Source organism: Scyliorhinus torazame, chromosome 11 (genome assembly GCF_047496885.1).
Source record: "Scyliorhinus torazame isolate Kashiwa2021f chromosome 11, sScyTor2.1, whole genome shotgun sequence".
In the NCBI taxonomy this organism is placed as follows: Eukaryota; Metazoa; Chordata; class Chondrichthyes; order Carcharhiniformes; family Scyliorhinidae; genus Scyliorhinus; species Scyliorhinus torazame.
The window spans coordinates 143,109,611-143,131,326 of record NC_092717.1 but is presented as its reverse complement, the minus strand read 5'-3'; the positions used below and the strand labels follow the sequence as shown (position 1 = coordinate 143,131,326).

The 21,716-nt window shown below is 45.6% G+C and overlaps 1 protein-coding gene across 3 annotated transcripts in view; it reads right to left on the bottom strand.

Moving 5' to 3' along the window:
- Nucleotides 1–21,716, bottom strand: part of ccdc178 (coiled-coil domain containing 178) — a 564,802-nt gene that overhangs the window by 123,794 nt on the left and 419,292 nt on the right. The gene's annotated exons all lie outside the window — the stretch shown is intronic.

Here is a 21,716-nt window from a genome sequence, read left to right as displayed (position 1 = left end):
ATCGCTTATTGTCACAAGTAGGCTTCAAATGAAGTTACTGTGAAAAGCCCCTAGTCGCCACATTCCGGCGCCTGTTCGGGGAGGCTGGTACAGAAATTGAACTGCGCTGCTGGCCTGCCTTGGTCTGCTTTCAAAGCCAGCTATTTAGCCCTGTGCTAAACCAGCCCCTCATCGCTTATTGTCACAAGTAGGCTTCAATGAAGTTACTGTGAAAAGCCCCTAGTCGCCACATTCCGGCGCCTGTTCGGGGAGGCTGGTACGGGAATTGAACCGTGCTGCTGGCCTGCTTTGGTCTGCTTTAAAAGCCAGCTATTTAGCCCAATGTGCTAAACCAGCCCCGACCACTTCCAACCACATCTGCTTAACTTCAGAGGCAGAATTCTTCCTCTCATCCACAGGGAACAATATTTCTATAAGAGCCCATATAACCCACCAGGGACCGTCTAGGGACACCTCAAGAGGTTCCACCACCTGAACTGCTTCTTCTCACTTGTCAGACTGTCCCTTGCCTAATACTGAGGATTCAACAGTCAATGGGCTGTGATCATGCTCACCTGCTGATTGGTTGGGAAACTGGAAATGGGATGCTAATGTTTGGTTCAGTTAAAAAACAATGGAAAAACCAGATCTAGGAACTATCAGGTTCCCCACTTGCTGCCGGCCTCCCTGGCTGCGAGCAGTTCCAAACATTAAAATTCAACCCTAAGACTCAACCACATAGTATAGGAGTAGAGAACAGGTTAAGAAATGACAATAATGAACTAATTGGATTTCTACAATAGCAGTTTTCATAGGTATATTTTTTATGCTAGTTTCTAAGCTAGTTAACCTCTTTGGTTAATATGGCAGGACTTGAACTCACAACCAACTGGTGATCCAATATCATAGCCACAAATCTTCTGTATCAGATTACTGAGTAGTACATCCAAAGTTGGCCAGTAATTGCAGGTAATGAATGGTTCAGCATTCCCCTGCTGACAGATGGTGATACATCTCATGTGATGTTCCCAGTTGACTTTGAATAGCTGGTGCTGCCATTGAATCCTGGCTGCTGCTTTCAAACTTTAAGCTTGTAACATTAACGATTGATATGTCAAAACCCTCCCCTTCCCCCCCCTTTACAAATAGACAGAACCACTGTGTTTATGCGGGAAAATATATTTAATTAATTGTTATGTTTCAGTGAGAAAATATATTTTATTGCAAGAAATTTGTCATTGTTCAGCTGATAAAGTTAAATGTTAAGTTAAATGTTGGCTGGTTTCAAAGTTTTGTATTTATAAAATTATTTTTGTGAATAAATGTTTTACATTAAACTTTACAAGCTTTTACAAATGTCTTACTGACATTTAATTAGGAGATAATTATAAATTAATAAGATAATTGAAGTGAACAAGTCAGAAACATAATAACACGGGTAACACGGTGGCACACTGGTTAACACTGCTGCCTCACAACACCAGGGACCCGTGTTAAATTCGGACCTTGGGTGACTGTGTGGTGTTTGTATATTCTGTCCGTGTCTGCATGGGTTTCCTAGAACCATGGAATAGGACCACAGAATTCAAACAGTGCAGAAGGAGGCCATTCAACCCATTGAGTCTTCACCAAACCTCTGAAAGAGTGCCCTACCTAGGTCCACTGACGTGCCCTATCCCCAAAATCTAACCTGGACACTAAAGGGCAACTTAGCATGGCCAATCCACCAAACCTGCACATCTTTGACTGTGGGAGGAAACCAGAGCACCCGGAGGAAACCCATGCAGACACTGGGAGAAAGTACAAAGTCCACACAGACAGCCACCCAAAGCCGGAATTGAACCTGGGTCTCTGGAGGTATGAGGCAACAGTGCTAACCACTGTACCACCATTTTTTTCCTCTGGGTGCTTCGATTTCATCCCACAGACCAAAGATGTGCAGGTTAGGGGGACTCGCCTTGTTAAATTGCCCCTTAGTGTCCAAAGGTTAGGTGGGGTTACGGGGATAGAACAGGGCATGGGCCTATGTAGGGTGCTCTTTCAGCGTGTTGGTGCAGGCTCGAAGGGCCGAATGGCTTCCTTCTCCACTGCAGTGATTCTATGGTTCTATGAAAACACAAACCAAAAATAATTCAGATGGTACAAGGACAGTGACAGCAAAATGCTCTGCTTTTAAAATCTTATGACCATAATCTAAATTAAAACATCCAAACACCATTAAGCATGCCACACGCAAAGCTATGTAATATTAGTGCAGATTTAAATAGTTTCACAGATTTAAAACAAATAACTAAACCTATGTTCCCTTATAAATAATCACCTTTAATCATAAAAAAATTAAAACTTACTTTAAAAGAATCAATAACAAGAATCCTGTATACAAGAAAGAGCAAAAAATAACTGTTCAAAAAACTTCTACATACCTTTAAAATACTTAAATATATTGCCTGCTGTGTTCAACCTGAATCTGTTGTTTAAATGCCTGCCATCAATGGGCATTCCCAAGCTGGCCCTGTCATAAGGGGGTGGGGCTGCACGCCTCCTGCACTGCGCTAGAGCCTGTGCAGACCGGGGCGCTGGAGGCCTGAGGCTGCTGCACCGAGAGGAATGTTCACCGTATTATTCGAGCGCAGGTAAGTGCGCATTTTTCCCTTTTAAAATCGGCAGCCCGAGGCTCCCTGCAGCTAGGTGGAGGTTACAGGAGCTTTTATCTTAGGCTTGCTCATTATTGTCCCAAAATTGGTAGTTTCTTCAAATAGATGTTGCAATTCTCTGGCACTTGTTGATAATTCCAGTTAAAATTCAGCATATCATTAACAATTCAGCACTCATTCAAACACCTATTCTGAGGTGAAATGGTATTCTGGAATTTCACTTGATTACTTTTGGGTATCTGGGCATGATGGTGCAGAACATTCCCTCTGTTTATAACTAGATGTGGAAACAGATGAAATTCTGCCTTAGTGCACCAGCGGGAAAATAATTGAATTGGACAGGATCACCCATTTAAGACAGATGAGGAGGAATTTCTTCTATCAGAGGGTAGTGAATCTGTGGAATTCTTTACCGCTGAGGGCTGTCGAGTCTGGGTCATTTTCAAGGCTGAGATAGATACATTTTTAATCAATAAGGGAATCAAGGATCATGGGGATAAGGTGGGAAAGTGGAGCTTAGGACTATATCAGATCAGTCATGATCTCATTGAATGGCAGAGCAGACTCAATGGGCCGAATGGCCTACATTTGTTCCTACGTCTTATGGTCTTATCCTTGTTCAAAAAAAGGGGGCTGGCTTAGCACAGTGGGCTAAACAGCTGGCTTGTAATGCAGAACAAGGCTAGCAGGGCAGGTTCAATTCCGTTCCGGCCTCCCCAAACAGGCGCCGGAATGTGGCGAGTAGGGGCTTTTCACAGTAACTTCATTGAAGCCTATATGTGACAATAAGCGATTATTATTATATTATAATAAGCCCAGCAACTACAGGCCAGTCAGCTTAACCTTAGTGGTGGGGAAACTTCAAAAAATTATCAATCTGGACAAAATGACAACTCACATTGACAAATGTGGGTTAATTAAGGAAAGCCAGCATGGATTTGTTCAGGACAAGTTATGTTTAACTTAATTTTGGGTTTTTGTTAACAGAGAAGATTTATGAGAGTAATACGGTGGATGCAAAATGCATGGACTTCCAAAAGGCATTTGATGAAATGCCTCACAATAGGCTTGTGGGAAAAGTTATAGCTCATGCAGTAAAAGGGCCAGTAACAACGTGGAATTGAATTAGTTGAATGACAGGAAACAGAGAGTAGTGGTTAATGGATGTTTTTCGGACTAGCGGAAGTTTGTAGCAGAGTTCCCCAAGGACATGAATCTTGGAAGCAATGTGAACTGTGAGAAGGAGAGTGTAGAACCTCAAATGGATGCAGATAAGTTAGTGGAATGGGCAGACAAGTGGCAGATGCAATTAAATTCAGAAAAGTGTGACGTCATTCATTTTGGTAGAAAGGAGACAATATAAGAGAAACAATATAAAATAAAGGGTACAATTCTTAAAGAGATTCAGGTGGGTGGATCTGGGTGTGTATGTACATAAATCTTTAAGCATACGTTGAGAGCGCGGTTAATCAGGCATACAGCATTCAAGCTCATTAATAGGGTCATAGGGATTAAAAGCCCTGATGTAATGTTAAATTTATATAAAATACTGGATTAGCTTCAACTGGAGTATTTTTTCCCCATTCTGGGTGCTATGATTTAGCAAAGATTTGATGGCATCAGAGAGTGTGCTGGAAAGATTCACAATAATGATACCAGGGATGAGGAATTTCAGTTATGTAGATAGATTGGAGATTTTGGGACTGTTTTCCTTGGAGAAGAGAAGGTTGAGAATAGTTTTGACGGAGATATTCACGGCCATGAGGGTTCTTGACAAAGTAGGTCAGTAAAAATTATTCCCAGTGGTGGAATGATCATGAACAAGCGGGAAGAGATTGAAGATAGTTGACAAATGAAACAACAATGACATGAGGAAAACCTTTTTCATGTACTGTCTAAGAAGGTGCTGGAAGCAGCTGCAATCAAGGCATTCAAGAGATTGTTATTTGAAATTGTTTCAAGAAAATTTATATACCGACTATATCAAGTCACTTATGGAGAATGCAAATCCTCATCAAAATATGCTGGCATATTTTGGAAACCATAGTTTAAGAAACTGAGACCACAAATTGGTAACCCACCTTAGAACATCTTGATTTGCAATGAAGGTCAAAAAGAAAACACACCTTGGCAGAAGACAGTGGACATGGTTTAATATTGGCAGCCATTGAATAGCTAATATCCTTTCCAACAAATTTAGAGTCCACAGAAAGGACAACGATGGGAGTTCTTGGATTTACAAGAAAAGGCAGGAAAGCATTAGGCCAGTACCATGTTATATGCAATTGGGGCCATAACTAATGTTGTCCAAGTGCGACAAGGAGCTGGAGAGACCTACGAAAAGGTTCAGAGAGCCTTTGATAATTACTTCAGCTCTAGTAAGAATCTGGTCATTGAGCATGAGAGATTAAACTAAAGGAGTCAAAGGGAGGCTGGATCCATTGATTCATTCATTAACAAATTGTATTGATTAGCCAGTAGTTGTGGCTACGGAGCTTTCAGCATGAGTTAATTCATGACCACACTCATCGTTGGCATGCTTGACAATGTCCTGTTGGACCTTTTGCAAAACAAAGAGGAGGCCGGTGCAAGGCAGGTGGAACTGCGACAGCAGAACAGGAATATACTTCAGAGAGACATTACGGCACAGGAAGGGACAATCCCATATGTAGATCCAAAGTCGGGAGAAAAGCCTATGGAAAACTCCAGAAGGGGTGGGAAGAACTCTTCCAGCTATTTTAAATTGGTCCAGATGCAGCGCCAAAAGACAGTAGCGCCCTGTAGAATGCCCAGCAGGGGGAGCTGAGTACTTTCTCTGTGGCAAGACTGGGTATTTTAAATAATTTTGCAGATCTAAAGCACAATTTAAGTGAAGGAAGCTAAAACAAATTTAGGAAATTGGAAGGAGAGCATTCCAACCTGACAATTTCCGTGGAGAAATTAAAGATCCCGATAAGCTATTCTGATCTGTAGAGTTGGAAGTCCAAAGATTGAGAACAGAAATGTAGCTGGACACAGGGGCCGTGGTCACAGCCTTATTGGAGAAATTGGATTGGCTTCAGGTCTGACTTTAGGACATGCAAGTCCAACCACCTTACATAAAGCTTCAAAGGCCAGGAGGTGCAGACCTCAAAGTGAAGGGTCAGTTCATGAAGATAAAGTAATTAATTAACCTTTTTGTATTTCCCAGAATAAGCAAATTTCTCTGCTCAACAGGTCAATGTGTTTCGGACTTGGTCTTCTATAAAAGGTAGATGAGGTAACTATAGAGGACAATGGAGCACTACTCGGGGATTAATTTCCAAATTTGTCCTGAAGATCGGAAATCTCAAACCTCAAGTAGGAATTGAAGTTGCCTCATTATGTAGTGAGCTAGTCCTTTTTTTAATAAACAATTTTATTGAGGTATCTTTGGCATATATATCAATGACATTGTATAGTACTGTACAAAAAAAAAAGCAAATAATGCATAGTACAAACCACAAGTCCATTCTCGCAAAGACCTGCCTAAACCACCCCCTACTGTACTCTACCCTAGGCACCCCCCCCCCCCCCCCCCCTGCTGACGCTTAATTCTCCGCGAAGAAGTCAGTCAATGAATGGCTTCCAACTCCGGGCGAACCCCGATAGCGAACCTCTCAAGGCAAACTTAACTTTCTCTAGACTGAGAAAGCTCACTGTGTCCGATAGCCATACTTCGGTCTTCGGGGGCCTTGAGTCCCTCCATGCCAACAGCATTCGTTGCCAGGCTACCAGGGAAGCAAAGGCCAAGACGTCGGCCTCCCTCTCCTCCTGGACTCCCTGGTCCTCCGACGCCCCAAAGATTGCAATCTCAGGACTCATTACTAGCTTTATTACAAAAACACCAACCATTAGACCACAGGAGGATGTACTAACAAAGACCGTGACCATCCGCTAGAGAAGCTTCAAGATTTTTTTTGCCACTTTTGGTACAGATTTCAAGCAAATTAAATTTGATTTATTGGGAGAAAAGGTCCGATATCTTACAACACCCTTTGACTCCACTCCAATGCCTGTGAAGTCTTTGTTGTCTCTTTTGAGGAAAATCATCCTTTTGTTGAAGAAGGTAAAAAGGATTTAGCTATTTATTCCACTGAGGCCACCGACAACATGCATTAACAATTTCATGCAAGTGACTAGCATTCCAAGGAGAATAACTCTATGTTGGATCAAACCAATAGTGAAAATTCACAGCTTATTAATTTGGACAAGTGCAAGTTGCAGCTCATACTTGGATCTCACCAGAAAGTCATGGATATACTCAAATCTTCATTCAATAAAGAAGCAGAGGCCCGAACTACAGAATTTCCACTACTGAAGAGTACTACGCAGGAGCTTCATATAGGCCCAGGCACGGAAGTTTATTCTATTGTTGATTATGATGCAATCCTACTTTCTCAAGCTGACATCATGATCCCATTGACTGCAGTGGACAAGCCTCAAGCTAAAGCAAGCATTGAAATGATACCAATATCTACAGAAAGTGAAAGTCCTACCCTAGGAGTAATAGGGAAGATTTCCTTTCCTCGTATCCTGCAGTGTCTTCAGGATTTTCTTGGTTTTTCTTTTTGTCTACCTGAGTCATTCATGTCTCATGTATTGAATACTTCTCCTAACGTCACAGCAACATTGAAAGTTACAAAGTTCTTCACAGAGGTTGAAAGTGCTTCATTTTCTCAAACTGGTGTTTTCATCTTTCCGATGTATGTAATGAGTCATCATCTGCATTCATGCTGCCATTAGGGCCACTGGACATAATGTTGAACTCATCTGACACAAATAAAGTCTTATGTAAATATAAACATGGTATGGAATTACATCACAAGCAAATGATCATGAAAGGCCATATCTGCTTGGGTGTCCCAATGCTGCCTTCATCTGATAGCTTCAATCTGTGTCATCCTTATTCGAAAGGGAACCAAGAGTGGAAATCAAAGCTACCTATGGAACTCAAGGACAGATGCAACAAAACTCATGTTAAAACCGGATTGAGTTTCCTATGGGTTCTCTGGTTTCCTCCCACAGTCCAAAGATGTGCAGGTTAGGTGGATTAGCCGTGCTAAATTGCCCCTTCGTGAACAAAATAAATGTACATGTTAGGTGGAGTTATGGGGATGGGGCGTGGGAGTGGACCTAGGTGGAGTACTCTTTCGGAGGGTCATTGCAGACTCAATGGACTGAGTGACCTCCTTCTGCACTGTAGGAGTTCTGCGGTTCTATGGAATTATTGTCAAATGCAATACTGATATCTTGAAACAACATGTAATGTGTCTCATCCAATCATAAGTAGCCTTGTTGTACAACCCCATCCCTCCATCAGCCCCTACGTCCTGCTATCTGCTGTGTTTCTCAGAATTTTCATGTTACAAAAAGTTCTCAACATACAACTTAACAGCAAGGGTGGTGAAGCTTTGTGGCATAGTAAGAGGATAACATTCTCAAGAGGATTTACCCAGAATCCAAGAATGTGTTCAGGAACACCGTTGTGCCACGTCACAATTTTATTTATCTTCTAAGCAATGCTATAGCAACATTATTATGAGGGACAAGTAACCATGGCCAAATCACTTTTTCCTTCAAATATTACTTTATACTGCAAGCAATGCCAAATAAATAGTCAACCCAATTATTAAATTAAGCACAGGCACACATTTCTTCTTTGTAAATAATGGCAACTGGAACTGGTTCGGTTTTATTCTTTTGTCCTTGTGTTTTGTTTCAAATAATCTGACACTAAACCTACTGCTCTTCCTAAATGGTTATCATGTGGAAAGAGTAAGCTGCCACAATTTGGACTTGCTCCCAACACTTTAAACTTGTACTTAAAACAAAAAGGCATTGAAAAGAAGTTGATCTCCATAATGTTAATGGAACAGTGCACAAGGAAAAGTGAAAATTGTTTGATTTTGAGGACCCCTTCACAATGTAGGGTTACTCTTATTTTCTATTTCAGTTTTTCATTGTCAAAATCCTGTGGCAATTGTGAAAAGGTAGCAATAACCAGCAAGACAGTAGTCCTTCCATTACTCTTGACACCCACCATTCTGCCATATGTTATGCATCGAGAACCATCAACATATCTGAATAAGATGGTTTTAAATTATGGCAAAAAATCAACTGATCGCAGGCAAAGCATATGGAGTGGTATTGTTGTTTCAACCATAGACAACTAAAGTCAATTTTAAATTAACATTATTCTGTATCTCCCTCTTCTTCCTGAGCCCTTCCAGAATGGTTTGTAGCCCTTGATCTGTAAAACTGCCTTTCTTCATTAAGCAATTTTGTTGAGTAAACAGCTAGCTGTGCCTTACTGGTGCTATTTCAGGTATTTATCTGCCTCTGAATTGCAATTCACAGTTGATTTAGTGAAAGACTGCTATTTTCTCTTAATGGTGTAGAAATTGTGCACAAGAGTGATATTGTGGATAAACTAGCAAGCGTATTCAACCGGAAACTTTTGGTGACTACAATTTACCCATCCATGGATGGCACCTATATTCTAAACTTAGAAACTTTTTTTCCTGGTAAATGTTAGTTCATTTCTAATCTTCCCATTCTTTTTCCAAAAGTATATTGTGTGTCAGTCTGTCTCAACTGACAACATTCTGATCTCTGACTCAGAGGGTTCAGAGTTCAAGAACCAATCTATAACTTGAGCACATATTCTAAGCTATAACTTAAATATATGACAGATAGTGGGGTATTTGACCTGGAGATGAGCTTCTGACCATATTCACTGCCTCTACAATATTGTTCAACTCCACCCCATCTCAGTTCACAATGATAAAGCCAATGTTCATGCCTTCTGTTACCTCTGAATTTGACTATTCCAATGCTCTCTTGATCCAAATTCCATCTTCCACCCGCCATAAATAGAACTCATCCAAAACTCTGCTGCGCATTTGTTAAATTGCACCGAATCCCATTCACCTATTACCTCTGGGCTCGTTGAACTACATTAGCTCCCATTCTCTGGAACCTCCTTCAGCCACACAACCCTCTGAGATCTTTGCACTCCTCCAATTCCGCCTCTTTGGCATCTCCTGATTTTAACAATTGTTCTTTCAGCATCTTCAGCCCTACACTCTGGAATTTTCTCCATAACTCTGTCCACCTTTCTCCTCCTTTAGAAACTGATTAAAACCTAGTTTTATGACCAAAACTTTGGTCATCTGTCTGAATAGTTTTTCAAGCCGCTTGGTGACAAATTTTGTTCGATAACACTGCTCTGAAGTGTTTAGAACATATTTTGAAGTCAAACACACTACAAGCCATTGTTTCCAATGGGATTTTTTATATTAAAGCCCAAGTGCCTGTTCTCATGGATATGAAGAATCCCATGCTAATATTTGAAGAAGAGTGGAGAATTCTCGATACACTGATCAGTATTTCTCCTTCAACCAATACCACTAAAAATATAATCTTGTCAACTGTTCATTTATTGTTTTTAGGTCCTTGCTGCATGTGGGTTGGTTATCACATTTAGCTGCATTACCTCTGTGACTGAATTTCAAAATAATCAGTTGGTTCGAAAGCACTTTGAAAGCCCTGAAGGTATGACAAAGTGCTTTACGAATGCAAGTTCTTTATTTACTGCAGTTTGCTACGCAGACAGCCTCAATTGTTTGCATCCTGGCTCCTCTGACTGAAAGATGATCTCTATCTACCATTGAAAAGGAAATTGTAAAAACTGAATGCTGTGGTCACTTTGAAGGTCACTATCAGCGTCGTCACCATGGACAATATTCTCCCCCCAAATTTCTCAGGGCACGAACGAATGTAAAAAAATCTATGTCTGGTTTTGGATGCGTTTAGCAGGCTGTTTCTCGGTGGCTTCAGTGCCAAGAAACACTCCGCTATTCAATGGCATTTTGCCGTTTTTTTGGCCTCGGGGTGGGGGTGGGGGAGGGTCTCCGCTTTTCAGCAGTGGGAGCTGAACCTGCCAGCAAGACCGGCTCCTCAGAGATAGGGGTGTATTTTGAAAGGCTGTCCCAATCTCCAAGTGAGCTTGAGGGTCCCCCACATTCCCTCCCCATGGGCAATGCCACCTCCCCCCCCCCCCCCCCGCCGCCCCCACCCCCGGAGACATACGCTTTACTCCCTCGCAAGTGAGGACACCGCTATGAGTTAGCTGAGGGCCCCCCTTTCAGGACCCCCCTCCTCACCACCAATTTTTATGAGGCCCTTTCATATCACCCCTTTACCCCCTCACCCTTCATACCTCCCCTTAACCCCCTTTCATGGGTATGGCCCCCCTCCGGCCCGACCTGTGACAGTGTCAATCTGGCACCCGGGCACCCTGGCTCTGTCAACCCGGCACCCGGTAAGGGCCCTGGGCACCCTGGCAGTGCCATCTGGGCATCATAACATGCCCAGTTGGCACTGTCAGGATGCCTGGGTGCCAGGGAGAGTGCCAGGATACTGCCCTGCCCTGTCCCCGACCAGTCGGGGGTTCCAATGGCCTTCAAGACCCCCAAGTGGCCATCACGACTGATGTCCGCTTCCTGATCCTACAAAAGTGATGGGTGACATAGAAACAGATCTAGTCACTACATCTTTGTTTCCATGTGCCATTTCTGACTGCCATCCAGTTCTGCTCATCTTCCCCCACTAAGTTTATTTTTAATGATAATAAATTAGTGTCACAAGCAGGTTTAAAATAACACTGCAATGAAGTTACTGTGAAAATCCCCGAGTCGCCACACTCTGGAACCTGTTCGGGTACAGTGAGTGACAATTCAGAATGTCCAATTAACCTAACAAGCATTCTTTCAGGACTTGTGGGAGTAAACCGGAGCACCCAGAGGAAACCCATGCAGACACAGGGAGAACGTGCAGACTCCGCACAGACGGTGACCCAAGACGGGAATCAAACCTGGGTCCCTGGCGCTGTTAAGCAACAATACTAACCACTGTACTACCCGTGCTGCAAATGTGGCGGCCATCATTGACACAAAACGACTTCCGGGTGCGGCGATGACCAGCTGAGTCGCACGTTTCGGCAGCTCCCTGTGAAACGGACTTTTGGGCTCTTGATAGGAGCCCCAACGGCAATTTTGACGGCTAAAAACACTGTGCGGTAAACCAGAAGGGAATCCCCCCTGGATACGGATGGAAAAAGGAGGAGAAAGTGGCCAGATTGCAGTGGATCCTTTAGAACAGCGGCAAGGAAGGCAAGCAAAAACCAAGATGGCGTCGGAAGGTGGCAGTTTAACATGGGGCCCTGAACAACAAGAGTTCTTGAAATGCTGTGTGGAAGAGATCAAAAAGGAAATGAAGAAAGAGCTGTTGGCCCCGATACTACAGGCGATCGAAGGGCTAAAGGAGGAACAAAAGACCCAGGAGCGGGAGCTTCGGGTCGTGAAGGCAAAGGCAGCCGAGAATGAGGACGACATACAGGGCCTGGTGGTGAAGACGGAGACGCAGGAGGCACATCAGAAACAATGTGTGGAAAGGTTGGAGGCACTGGAAAACAACGCAAGGAGGAACAACCTGAGGATTCTTGGTCTTCCTGAAGGTGTGGAGGGAGCGGACGTCGGGGCATATGTGAGCATGATGCTGCACGCGTTAATGGGAGCGGAGGCCCCGGCGGGTCCGTTGGAGGTGGAGGGAGCATACCGAGTGATGGCGCGAGGACCGAGAGCAGGAGAAATTCCCAGAGCCATAGTGGTGAGATTCCTCCGTTTTAAGGATAGAGAAATTGTCCTTAGATGGGCGAAGAAAACTCGGAGCAGTAAATGGGAGAACGCGGTGATCCGCGTTTATCAAGACTGGAGTGCGGAGGTGGCGAGAAGGAGGACGAGCTTTAATCGGGCCAAGGCGGTGCTTCATAAAAAGAAGATAAAATTTGGAATGCTGCAACCGGCAAGACTGTGGGTCACATATCGAGGGAGGCACCACTACTTTGAGACGGCGGATGAAGCGTGGACTTTTATTGTGGAAGAAAAACTGGAATGAGCGGGTTATTAAAAAGAACGTTCGAACAAAGTGGTGGGGCGAATGTGGGGGGCAAAGAGGGGTTTTATGTACTAATCCTGCGATGTGGTAACTTTTCTTTCTCCCACAGGTGGTGATGGGGGGAGGGGGGGGAGGTGGAGGAGATGGGGCGTTGGCCATTGGGGCGGGGCCAAGGGAGAAGCGCGGGCTTGGTTCCCGCGCTATGATAATCATGGCGGGAATACAGAAGCCGGAAGGAGGGGGGCGTCGCGCGGTGCGAGCCGAGGTCACGGGGGGAAGCCGAGGTCAGCCAGAGTTTGCTGACTTCTGGGAGCAACATGGGGGGAGTAATTACGCTAGCGGGGGATCTAGCGGGGGGGGTGGGAGGGGGGAATTACTGGGTTGCTGCTGCTGGGGAGAGGGGGGAGCTGGTATGGGAGAGGATGGGCGGGGGGGGGCACCGCCTGGGGGAGATACAGCTGCGTGGGAACCGGGTGAGGAGCTGGAAAAAGGTGATGGCTAATCGACAAGGGGGGGGGGGTCGGAAGCCCCCCAACTCGGCTGATCACGTGGAACGTGAGAGGGCTGAACGGGCCGATAAAGAGGGCACGGATACTCGCACACCTTAAGAAACTTAAGGCAGATGTGGTTATGTTACAGGAAATGCACCTGAAACTGATAGACCAGGTTAGGCTACGCAAAGGATGGGTGGGGCAGGTGTTCCATTCGGGGCTAGATGCGAAAAACAGGGGGGTGGCTATATTAGTGGGGAAGCGGGTAATGTTCGAGGCAAAGACTATAGTGGCGGATAACGGGGGTTATGTTACAGGAAACGCACCTGAAACTGATAGACCAGGTTAGGCTACGCAAAGGATGGGTGGGGCAGGTGTTCCATTCGGGGCTAGATGCGAAAAACAGGGGGGTGGCTATATTAGTGGGGAAGCGGGTAATGTTCGAGGCAAAGACTATAGTGGCGGATAACGGGGGTTATGTTACAGGAAACGCACCTGAAACTGATAGACCAGGTTAGGCTACGCAAAGGATGGGTGGGGCAGGTGTTCCATTCGGGGCTAGATGCGAAAAACAGGGGGGTGGCTATATTAGTGGGGAAGCGGGTAATGTTTGAGGCAAAGACTATAGTGGCGGATAACGGGGGCAGATACGTGATGGTGAGTGGCAAACTACAGGGGGAGACGGTGGTTTTGGTAAACGTATATGCCCCGAACTGGGATGATGCCAATTTTATGAGGCGGATGCTAGGACGCATTCCGGACCTGGAGATGGGAAAGCTGATAATGGGGGGAGATTTTAATACGGTGTTGGAACCCGGGCTGGATAGGTCGAAGTCCAGGACTGGAAGGAGGCCGGCAGCAGCCAAGGTACTTAAAGATTTTATGGAGCAGATGGGAGGTGTAGACCCGTGGAGATTTAGCAGACCTAGGAGTAAGGAGTTCTCGTTTTTCTCCTATGTCCATAAAGTCTACTCGCGAATAGACTTTTTTGTGCTGGGTAGGGCATTGATCCCGAAGGTGAGGGGAACGGAGTATACGGCTATAGCCATTTCGGATCACGCTCCACACTGGGTGGACTTGGAGATAGGGGAGGAAACAGGAGGGCGCCCACCCTGGAGAATGGGCATGGGACTAATGGCAGATGAGGGGGTGTGTCTAAGGGTGAGGGGGTGCATTGAAAAGTACTTGGAACTCAATGATAATGGGGAGGTCCAGGTGGGAGTGGTCTGGGAGGCGTTGAAGGCGGTTGTTAGAGGGGAGCTGATATCAATAAGGGCACATAAAGGGAAGCAGGAGAGTAAGGAACGGGAGCGGTTGCTGCAAGAAATTTTGAGGGTGGACAGACAATATGCGGAAGCACCGGAGGAGGGACTGTACAGGGAAAGGCAAAGGCTACATGTAGAATTTGACTTGCTGACTACAGGCACTGCAGAGGCACAATGGAGGAAGGCACAGGGTGTACAGTACGAATATGGGGAGAAGGCGAGCAGGTTGCTGGCACACCAATTGAGGAAAAGGGGAGCAGCGAGGGAAATAGGGGGAGTGAGGGATGAGGAAGGAGAGATGGAGCGGGGAGCGGAGAGAGTGAATGGAGTGTTCAAGACATTTTATAAAAAATTATATGAAGCTCAACCCCCGGATGGGAGGGAGAGAATGATGGGCTTCTTGGATCGGCTGGAATTTCCCAAGGTGGAAGAGCAGGAAAGGGTGGGACTGGGAGCACAGATCGAGGTAGAAGAAGTGGTGAAAGGAATTAGGAGCATGCAGGCGGGAAAGGCCCCGGGACCGGATGGATTCCCAGTCGAATTCTATAGAAAATATGTGGACTTGCTCGCCCCGGTACTGACGAGGACCTTTAATGAGGCAAAGGAAAGGGGACAACTGCCCCCGACTATGTCTGAAGCAACGATATCGCTTCTCTTAAAGAAGGAAAAGGACCCGCTACAATGCGGGTCCTATAGACCTATTTCCCTCCTAAATGTAGATGCCAAGGTCCTGGCCAAGGTAATGGCAATGAGAATAGAGGAATGTGTCCCGGGGGTGGTCCACGAGGACCAAACTGGGTTTGTGAAGGGGAGACAGCTGAACACGAATATACGGAGGTTGTTAGGGGTAATGATGATGGCCCCACCAGAGGGAGAAACGGAGATAGTAGTGGCGATGGATGCCGAGAAAGCATTTGATAGAGTGGAATGGGATTATTTGTGGGAGGTGTTGAGGAGATTTGGTTTTGGAGAGGGGTATGTTAGATGGGTGCAGCTGTTGTATAGGGCCCCAGTGGCGAGCGTGGTCACGAATGGACGGGGATCTGCATATTTTCGGCTCCATAGAGGGACAAGGCAGGGATGCCCTCTGTCCCCATTATTGTTTGCACTGGCGATTGAGCCCCTGGCGATAGAGTTGAGGGGTTCCAAGAAGTGGAGGGGAGTACTTAGGGGAGGAGAAGAACACCGGGTATCTTTGTATGCGGACGATTTGCTACTATACGTGGCGGACCCGGCGGAGGGGATGCCAGAAATAATGCGGATACTTGGGGAGTTTGGGGATTTTTCAGGGTATAAATTGAACATGGGGAAAAGTGAGTTGTTTGTGGTGCATCCAGGGGAGCAGAGTAGAGAAATAGAGGACCTACCGTTGAGGAAGGTAACAAGGGACTTTCGTTACCTGGGGATCCAGATAGCTAAGAATTGGGGCACATTGCATAGGTTAAATTTAACGCGGTTGGTGGAACAGATGGAGGGGGATTTCAAGAGATGGGATATGGTATCCCTGTCACTGGCAGGGAGGGTGCAGGCGGTTAAGATGGTGGTCCTCCCGAGATTCCTCTTTGTGTTTCAGTGCCTCCCGGTGGTGATCACGAAGGCCTTTTTTAAAAGGATTGAAAAGAGCATCATGGGTTTTGTGTGGGCCGGGAAGACCCCGAGAGTGAGGAAGGGATTCTTACAGCGTAGCAGGGATAGGGGGGGGCTGGCACTACCGAGCCTAAGTGAGTATTATTGGGCCGCTAATATTTGAATGGTGAGTAAGTGGATGGGAGAGGAGGAGGGAGCGGCGTGGAAGAGATTAGAGAGGGCGTCCTGTAGGGGGACTAGCCTACAGGCTATGGTGACAGCCCCATTGCCGTTCTCACCGAGGAACTACACCACAAGCCCGGTGGTGGTGGCTACACTGAAGATTTGGGGACAGTGGAGACGGCATAGGGGAAAGACTGGAGCCTTGGGGGGGTCCCCGATAAGAAACAATCATAGGTTTGCCCCGGGGGGAATGGATGGGGGATATGGAATGTGGCAAAGAGCAGGAATAACGCAACTGAAAGATGTTTGTGGATGGGAAGTTCGCGAGTCTGGGAGCGCTGACCGAGAAATATGGGTTGCCCCAAGGGAATGCATTCAGGTATATGCAACTGAGGGCTTTTGCGAGGCAACAGGTGAGGGAATTCCCGCAGCTCCCGACACAAGAGGTGCAGGACAGAGTGATCTCAAAGACATGGGTGGGGGATGGTAAGGTGTCAGATATATGTAGGGAAATGAGGGACGAAGGGGAGACTATGGTAGATGAACTAAAAGGGAAATGGGAAGAAGAGCTGGGGGAGGAGATCGAGGAGGGGCTGTGGGCAGATGCCCTAAGCAGGGTAAACTCGTCGTCCTCGTGTGCCAGGCTAAGCCTGATTCAGTTTAAGGTATTACACAGGGCACATATGACTGGAGCACGGCTCAGTAAATTTTTTGGGGTGGAGGATAGGTGTGCGAGGTGCTCGAGAAGCCCAGCGAATCATACCCATATGTTTTGGTCATGCCCGGCACTACAGGGGTTTTGGATGGGGGTGACAAAGGTGCTTTCAAAGGTAGTAGGAGTCCGGGTCGAACCAAGCTGGGGGTTGGCTATATTTGGGGTTGCACAAGAGCCGGAAGTGCAGGAGGCGAGAGAGGCCGATGTTTTGGCCTTTGCGTCCCTAGTAGCCCGGCGCAGGATATTGCTAATGTGGAAAGAAGCCAAGCCCCTGGGGGTGGAGACCTGGATAAATGACATGGCGGGGTTTATAAAGCTAGAGCGGATTAAGTTCGTCCTAAGGGGGTCGGCTCAAGGGTTCACCAGGCGGTGGCAACCGTTCGTCGAATACCTCGTAGAAAGATAGACGGAATGGGAAAAAGAAGGCAGCAGCAGCAGCCCAGGATCGGGGGGGGGGGGGGTGGTTGTTAATATATACTGTATAGTATGTATAGGTCGTTGCTACAGATAATTATATATTGGACTGTTAAATTATATTTTTGGAGAGTGTTACTTGTGATAAGGCAGTTGCCAATTAGGGCTAGTTTTCATTTTTGTTATTTATTATTTATTCATTTTTTGTTTATAAAATAGGTCATTGTTATTTGTGTTGTTATAATATTGTGTAAAGGATGCACAATGTACTGTGTTGGTTGACCAAAAATTTTCAATAAAATATTTAATTTAAAAAAAAAATCATTGACACGAAACAAAGAGTGCAAAACAGCAGTACAATAAGTGACCAGTTAATGTGATTTATTCTTTTGTTAATCGATTAACATTTGAACAAGTGTGGTACCAAGGTGCCCTGGCAAAATAGGAGTAGGTGGGAATCTGGGGAAAACTCTTCACAGACTGAAGTCATGCTTCCGTGAGGGATTGCATGCTGGTCTTGGCTTTTAAAGGCCCATGACCCCAAGATACAAGGACAGAATCACAACAGTAAGTGATATTTCTACAATACCTTCAACACAGTAAAATATCCCAAGGTGTTCACTAGGAGATTTTTTAATTGAAGTATTTTTATTGGTATTTTCCAGTTTTCACAGAGTAACGGCTCAAGCGTATCTGATATTTACAAATAAAGTTGTTTCTTATTTACACAGCTTTTTACATGTTGTTTCCCCCGTCCGTCTCGCCCGCGCTGCCACCCTCCCTCCCCTTCCTTTGTTGGTGGTTTAGTATCCCTCTTTCCACCACTAATTTAGGTGGTGGTAGAGAACTGAAAGCAATCCTCCTTCAGCTTATATTTGGTGGGCTGGAGCCTTAAGAAAAAGTTATTCCCAGTTCAATAAACACAATAAGCCTAACATGCAGCTTAGGTGCAATAACGCATGGTACCCTGAATCTTTCTATAATTTTGGACCAAGTAGGGGTGGGGGGTTGAGAGAGAACTGTTCATTATGATGGACTCTCGGCATTGCTGGCCAGTATCACTACCATTATCATACTTTACATGGACAGACTTTGGGCCAAAGAGGCAAATCCTCATTATATACTTCAGTTGCTTGTGAAGAAGTGACGCAGATTTACCCCTTCATCCACGTTCTACTTTAGCCTTCCACTTTCTTCCTCACAGTTTGCCAATCATAATAATTTAATGTTGTTATAAAATGTTGGTACTCTATCCATGCTCATGTTAAAATTATTTAAGTATAGTAGAATTCAGGGCCACTGAGTGTTATTCAGTGGCCTCGTCGTGCCCGACTTGGTGTCGGGACGAGGCCAATGAACCTCGCGTGAGCCTCTCACGAGATTTGTAAGGCTTGAAATGTCTCACGGGATGTCGTGATCTGGATCTCGGCCTCAATGGGTGTGATCCAGTTCTACATATTTAAATGAGCCAAACGCTCATTTAAATATCCACTTGCGGGACTCTGCCAGCGCACGGGACCTGACAGCCGCACCTGGCAGACCTCGCCAGGGCGCTATTTAGCACTGGTTTCCACAAATGTGGACCAGTTGTGATGGCACCTGGAGGGAGGGGGTCTCCCAGGCTATGAGAGACCCCTGGGTGGTCGGGGTAGGGCAGGGTGGCAACACTGGCACTCCCTGTGACACATGGGCACCTTGGTACTACCAGCCTGGCAGGGACACCGCCAGAGTGCCAGTGCCAGGTTAGCAATGTCAGGGATCAGGATGGAGGCGGCCTTACCAGGTGGAGAGGGGTGAGGGGGTGTTACCTGGGCCCTCCTCGAGGTTTGGGGGAGGGGGGGGGGGGTCGAAAGGGAGGGGGCGAGATCGGGGCAGCCTTTCAAAATGGCACCCGATCTGCGTGGAGCCTTTCATGTGCGGCCTCGGCGGAGAGAAACCCCCAAGACCCCAAAAAATGGCAAAGTGCCGTTGAATAGCAGGGTCTTTCTCGGTGCTGCAGCCACTGAGAAACACGCTGCTAGATGTTCCAAAACCAGACATAGATTTTTTTTCCGTTGAATCACCGCACTAGGTTCATTATGGGTAAAAAATATTGTGCACATATTAGGGCTATAAGATTCAACTTTTCAAATGTATGAGTACTTTTAATATAACATATAAAAGCTGCTTCGGAACGCCATTGGGTAGAGCTTTCCAGGTTGAATGAGAATTATGTGAGGTGAATTAAAGGGAGAAATTAATAAGGAGGAAAAAATATCTATTTTTATTACAGATTCATTTTCATTTAAAATATATTTTGATTTTTACTGGAGGAAGTAGAAGCTAATTCTATTCTAAAATATGTTAGACTAAAAGACAACTGGGCTGGTGCTCATGTGTAGGTTGGAAGACAGGATAGCCTGGAACTGGGGGCAGGAACTGTGAAGTGAGTCTGAGGAATAATGTACTGTGAGCCTGATATTACTAAAGTGTGATTCGGTCCAGTAGTCCAGCTTTGTTTTTTTTAACATTAATTTGGTGAAGTTTCTTCAGTTTTTTATGTTAAAAGGTGAAATGGTGCAATACACAATTATAGCAATGTACCTGGCAATGTTTTACAAATTGAAACAAAAAAGACCGACTGTTTTCAGATCAATGTCAAAATCAAAAGCATTGCTCATTCAGATCTTCTGAAATGGCATTTTTTTCAGTCAGTTTATCAGCCCTCAAAGTGGCATCAGGAAAAACCTTAAGAGGTCTCAATGATTAGAGATTAACCTTTCAGTGATGTTTCACCCAGCTAGGGAAGTGAGGAACAGAGATAGAAACTGTCCAATAAACTGTTCGTACTGTCTATGCACAAAGGATTTTGAAAGTTATTGTCCTTAGCTCCCTTAATGCCTCAGTATGTAATTTGTTACTGTGTTTTGTAGTGTAGTACTCTGTATTACAGCTAAGGAAATTCAATCATTGCTCTGTGCTGAGTCAGTTGATTTAATTCATGCTATTACAAAGTGTAATAAATAGTCTCAGCATCATCCTGCAAGGAGTGGGAAACAGTTCAGTGTTCCTGTTCCTCTGGTGCTAGCCATGGTGAGTGTTAGCACTCTGCTAGTATGTCAGAAAGCTGTGTGTTCAAGCACCCTCCAGAGACTTGAGCACAAAATCTAGAGTGACATTTCAGTGCAATACTGAGGAATGTTTCATATTATCATGAAGTAGTTCCAGCATTGCGATGAAGTTTATTGTATATCTTGGGCTGGATTCTCGAATTCTGGGGCTATGTCCCCACGCCGGCGTGGGAATGGTGATGTTTTACGCCAGAAAAACTGATGTAAAATGGCCACCGATTCCCCATTTTGCTGGCGGCTAGCAGGAAGGCAGCGTAGAGCACCAGGCTCTAGCTGCCGATATGCCCCGGAGAATTGCTGGGTCCGTGGCTACACATGCGCATGGCAGTGGCCACTCGTGGACCCCGCCCGTGAAATAGTGCCCCCCTTTGGCCGGCTCCAGCACCCCGGACCACCCCCAATAGTTCCCCCAGTCCCATATAATGTCTCCCCCCTGCCCACGGATCGGCCCATGGATTGAGTCCGCAGCCGCCACGCGGAGTTCACGAGAGTGAGACCATTAGAGACCCACACCGTCAGGAATCCGTCCGGTCGGGAGCGGAGCATTGGGGGGGCCTCAGGCAATATCCCGAGGCCGTCGGTACTCACAGAGTACGCTGCTTTGGATGGGCGGAGCATCACGAAAGCGGCGCCACCTCCAATTTTGCCGCAAATTTGGATTCTCCGGCCAGTCGGCGATCCCAATTTTGGCGTCAGCGAGTGGAGAATCCAGTCCCCAATCGTTGGAGCACCTTCCACAGTACCTCCCGATTTACTGAGGAAAGGTTGGAGAGGTTAGGTTTGCATCTACTAGAGTTTAAAAGAATAAGAGGAAACTTCATTGAAATCGTTAAGATCCTGAGGGGTATTGAAAAGGTGGATGTGAAGAGGATGTTTCCTCTTGTTGGAGAATCAAAAACTAGGGGTCACCGTTTAAAAAGAGGAAGTTGCTCATTTAAGACAGCGATGATGAGAATATTTTTCCCTCAGAATTTCATGAGTCTCTGGAGCTTTCTTCCTCAAAAGGCAGCGAAACCAGAGTCTAGAATATTTTTAAGGCATAGCTAGATAGATTCTCGATTAATAAAGGGGTGAAAAGTTATTGGGGGTAGGTAGGAACATGGGTTTGAGGTTACAATCAGATCATCCATGATCTTATTGAATGGGGGAGCAGGCTCGAGGGGCTGAGTGGTCTACTCCTGCTCCGAATTCATATGTTCACTACCAGAGGTACTTTATTTTGAATGACTTGAAGGTCTTCTCAGGTGAATGCAACAGGTCCCACAGAATCTTTGAACAATAAAAGAGGCGGTTTCTTGGTGCCCTGGTCAATCTCTATCCCTCAATCAACATCGTTAAAACAGATTATCAGGCTGTTAATC